The following is a 5,126-nucleotide window of genomic DNA, read 5'->3' as shown; positions in this document are numbered from 1 at the left end:
TTTACGCGAATATACAAGATTTTACAAAATATTATGAATAATGAGTTTAATGAATGATAAGATTAACAAACGATAAGTTTAACTAATGATTAGATTAAAGAATAATAAGTTTAACGAATAATAAGGGGAACAAATAATATGTCTTACGAATAATAAATTTCACGAATAATGAGATTAACGATTAATAGATTTTACGAATAATGAATTTAATTAACGCTATTAACAATGTTCCTGGGTTCAAACGAATCCACGGTCAACGGGATAACTCTTTACTATGCGTAGAATAATTTTAAATACAAAAGATACGATTGCTGAGACACTCGGTAAATCGCTCGATGTATCACTTTCCAAGGCGATCACACGAATGAATATCTGATGAAAATCTTTTTCGCTATACGACTGCATTTGTTTGTTATATGCTCGCTGGAGGCATCGAGAAGGTTCCAATCGCCTTTGCTAGGCAGTTTCTGTCAAAAGTTTGTTGTATACTCTTTGAAAGCATCGAGAAAGATCCAAACGCCGTTGCTAGGCAGTTTCTGTCTGGAGTTTGATTCCTAATACAACGTGTGTCCCATTATATCGACATCTCCAAAGTACAATTCTATGTGATTTCTAGGGAGAACAATATAACCGATCCACACCTTCGTCAGGCAAAACGTTTATCCCGTGACCGTGGCTACGTTCGGCGACCAGTTGTCACCTCGAACCCACTTTCGCAATCACAAATATCAAACGATTACAAATGACAACAATTGCTTAATTACAGCTATGATAAAATCTAGGCTAAAGCATTAGAAAACTTTCCCAAAAGTTGCAAAGGGAAGGCTCCGGTTTTCCTTTCATCTCCGACATATAACTATACGGGTCGCAATAATCCTAAGGAACGGTCATAAAACGAGGCTTCTGGATTTACCGCTAAAGCCGTTAAGTGGCCTAAAACACCTTCAAATCGAGACATTCCTTATGGTTATTGTTCCATCAGGTAGAAATTGGGGAGTACTTGCTTCGGCATTACATATACTAAAATTGGAACGATACATAGAAGATTAGCATGACCCCTGCGCAAGTATGACACGCAAAATCGTGAAGCGATCCACACTTTCGGGGAACACGAGGCGGGTATGGGTTTTCAGGGCGTAGGACTATGCCCTGGGAAAGTGGCTCGTCGGTGCCTTTGGCACCCGCCAGTTTGCAGATCCGGTGCAGAGAATTTTGCGGAGGATGGATATGGCAGACAAAAAAGGCAGTAACGTTTACGGCGCAGGGAAAAGATACCTCAGTACCGGTGCAGCCGCGGGTTGTAAAGCGAGCCCCGCTGCGTCGCCATCGAGCAATCGTGGCCGTCCGGGGGTGGACCATCAGGCCCCCGGGCGTGTTCATGCGTCTGGTGAAGAGGACGTGCAACCAGAGGAGTCTCGGGGAAGGTCAGAGGGTCCGGATGTAACTATCAGCGGCCCGGGATCTTCGTCGGATGGGCTGCTTTCGCGGTACGGTGGCGGCGGCAGGGTGAGATTCGACGACGAAATGTCATCGTGTCCTTCCTCTACGACCGTTGTGAACGCGCTCGGCAAGCGATCATACCGGAAAATTACCCGGTCATGGTTGGCCTCACGGAGGGCGAGAGCGTCTAACTCTGAACTCCAACGGCGCACGTGGTCACCACCTCCGCCGTCGCCTCAACAATCGCCGATCTCTGCCGTCTCTGCATCCGCGACAGTGCCGTTGGCGACGACGACGTGCGGAAAGAGGATATAAAGACGGAATCGGAGGAAAGAGAAGGAACCGAGAAGGACAGCTAACCGATTCAGGGACATGAACACGCGGACAGCGCATACCTGCGGAGAAGGGTGCGCTTTCTGGAGAGCGAGGTCAGTATTCTCCAGGAGACGGTGGAACGGCTAACCAAGGAATGTACTAAGAGGGCAGTAACAGAAGGAAGTGTAGCGACACTCGACAGCAAACTTTCCAACGGTTTCTGTCCCATGGCTCGTTACACAAAGACCCTATCCTTCGGACAAGATGATTGCCAGATGCGTATACATTATTACAGAATATTTTCAGTTAACCTAAGGACCTGCTACAAATCTTAGGATTAATTTAGCTAAGGTCCTCCAGAGGGACAAATGGTCTTTATCTTAACAGCCCCTATACCTACCGCCCACTACAGGAAGATACGGGAAATCTGCTTTTCTCACGTACGACGCTTCCTACTAGCATCTTTCTCTCAAGGATGGTTAGTATCCTTTTCCAACCACCAACTCAAAATTTAGCCAATTAACAACGACGTCCACTTCCCTCACTTTCCGAACCAACGCTTTCCTAAACGAATCCGATGATCTCGTATCCTTAGACACACCCCATCATAGTTTTTCCTATCCAGCATCATCGTGACGGAAAGTCAGTCGCGAGACGCCTGTCCGAATTGATAGTTGATAGTTGGCAGCAATCACTGATCCGAGTTGCTCGACATCTCAGGCAATCATCGTCCGAACTCGTAGCGCATATCGAATCGTATCTACCCGAATCTACCCGAGTTCGAACTTGTAATCGCGAACCGCGAACCGAAATTAATAACCGCGAGTTTTACGTCAAGTATACTCACCGAATATATTTTGTTAATAAATATTTATTGTTAAACATATTCGAGTGTTCCTTCAATACCTATCACGCCCATCGCCTCAGAAGTAACGACGGTGAAGGGCAAGCGGTGGGGATCACCACTACGAGGGGACGAAACGAGATGCTCCCGGGGCCCCAACGGGAATGATTATGGGCCATAGAATAAGAATACATATAAAAAATTTCCTGCAAAAAGTGATAATTTCGTGGATAGAAGATTGTGGATCAAAGGAAAACGACGAAGAAATATCTAGTACAGCAAACACTTATGAGACATATGACAAGCAGATCATCCAGACTAGATCACCCACAAAGACTATCAAATTTCGGAAAACATAAACTTATAAACATAGTGTCTAGTCGTCGGAGTAAAAAAGCCCCAAAACCCCAATGTAGAATTTGCACAATTAAAAAAGAAAAGAAGTAGAATATGTTTTGTCTGTAAATTTTGCAATGTTCCATTACACAGAAGCGATTGTTTTGGACGATATCACACTTTTAAAAAAATATTAAATTATTATTTGCTTGAAGAAAATCATTGTATGGATTAAATAAATATTAATAAAAAAATAAATATTAATCTAAAAACGATTCTAATAGATCAAATAAATATCAATATAAATATTATAAGTAATTTCGCCAAATTTGAGTTAACATTTCTATAGGTATGAGAAAAAGCGCGTATATTCCCGCGCGATATCCTAGAGTCTAAACAGAGCTAGAGTCTAAACTGGCTTCAACGATGTATCTGCGACCGAGTGAGAGGTAGACAGTACATAGGATTTTCAACCGCTACTGGTTGGTAAAATGATACGATAGTACACAACAAGTGTATAAGGTGAAACCGTGAATGTGCGTGCGTGCGTGCGTGCGTACGTGGATAACGATAAGGCGAAGCGAATAATATGCATAGTGAATCTTTTCTGTCTTTTGTGAAGAAAGGTTTCATTTTTCATTCTTTTGGTCTCTTCCCTCTCGTTTCTTTTTTCTTTTCTTCTCTCCAGCGTCACATGAAGCGCACAAATGTCCAAATCTTTCCACGGTTCTTTCTTGGTTCGCTATATTTTGCGAATGAAATTGTACTTCAAATCCACTATATCCAAACGTCTTCCCCTATCCTTTCCTATTTCTCTACCTATATGTCGGAGATGAAAGGAAAGCCGAAGCCTTTCCTTGAAATTTTCGGAACATCCTCTAGTACTTTAGCCTAGATTTTATTATAGCTCTAATTGTTTAAAATTAGTGATAGCGAGATTGGCTTCGAGGTGACAATTGGTCGCCGAACGTAGCCACGGTCACGAGATAAACGTTTTGCCTAACGGAGGTCTGACGAGTGGTTGTATGGGTTTTCCGAGAAGTGTGATTGTGGCGGCATGCGGCCTCGAGAGCGGGCCTAGCCACGTGTGAGGTTACATCGGAGGTGCCGATACAATGGGATCATACATTGGCTAGTCCACGCGAAGAGTTGTCACGCGCCCAAAATTCCCATCTTAAGCCGACATATATTTTAAATAACCCAGAGCGGTCGGAGCCTATATCGAATCGATAAAGTTTGGACCCACGTAAAAATAAGTATAAAGCTCAGGAGTTTGTCGTTTGGGTATTCAATTGTGTGTTCACTATCGTTACTACTCGCACTCCGCACTCGTACTACAAATCGACAAATTTTTACAATTTGTTAATTTATCAACCACGGTTGATCATTTTACAATCCACAGGAAAATGATAACATGCTCGATATTCTAGTTCGTGTTTGAAGATACATAAAAAATATATATTTATGCACTTCCTATACTACATATCTCATTGAGCATGCGAAAACTCGCTAGTAGAACGCTAGTAGTAGGTTATGAAAATACATCTAATTCATAAATATATTGTGAAAATTATGTAAAGAAATATAAATAGAAGATAAATTTGAGATAACAAAATGATAGCACGCGCCATACAAAATATATTTTAGAAAAAATAAATGATTTCTTATACTTTTTTACTTATATTTATTTACCTATATTTTTACTTCCCTTGTAAAATATCTATTATATTTCGATGTACTCAGTTTTCTAATATTTTCATGTTAAATTATATTATTCTTTCAGAGTTATATAATTTTGCTCTTTCACTATTTGAAACTATTTCCTTCCACGAAACGATTTCCTTCGACGAAAACCATGCCATGCTTTGAAATACAACTTTTCAAAACATTTAATGTAAAAATAGGCAGGTCATGATCCATACTGATATATACATATTTTCTCATTTGGAGTTAACATCGCAAAAAGTTCCTTCTTGCTTAAATTTCATTTACGATAAGTATCTTCTGTTTGTTCTTCAGTCATAATCACGGAAATAAATGGTCGAAGAGGTAGTGTGCATCGAAATATAAATATAATATGCTCAAATATACTAGAACTGCTAAAATATTCAACAAGGGCGGTGGTATAGGCAATCGTCATCGAGAACAGATGACTAGCAATCGTGTTATCGTAAGTAGCTTGTTCTTTCTT

At 40.9% G+C, this 5,126-nt stretch overlaps 1 non-coding gene across 1 annotated transcript; it reads left to right on the top strand.

Moving 5' to 3' along the window:
* The first annotated feature begins 996 nt into the window (after positions 1 to 996).
* LOC117215132 lies at positions 997 to 1,103 on the top strand. Its single transcript, XR_004489021.1, has one exon. It is a non-coding gene; the product is annotated as a U6 spliceosomal RNA (small nuclear RNA).
* The last annotated feature ends 4,023 nt before the right edge of the window (positions 1,104 to 5,126 follow it).

Source organism: Bombus bifarius, unplaced genomic scaffold (genome assembly GCF_011952205.1).
Source record: "Bombus bifarius isolate JDL3187 unplaced genomic scaffold, Bbif_JDL3187 scf7180000009379_frag, whole genome shotgun sequence".
Classification (NCBI taxonomy): Eukaryota; Metazoa; Arthropoda; class Insecta; order Hymenoptera; family Apidae; genus Bombus; species Bombus bifarius.
The sequence above is the reverse complement of the archived record's forward strand: the minus strand, read 5'-3'. Positions and strand labels throughout refer to the sequence as shown.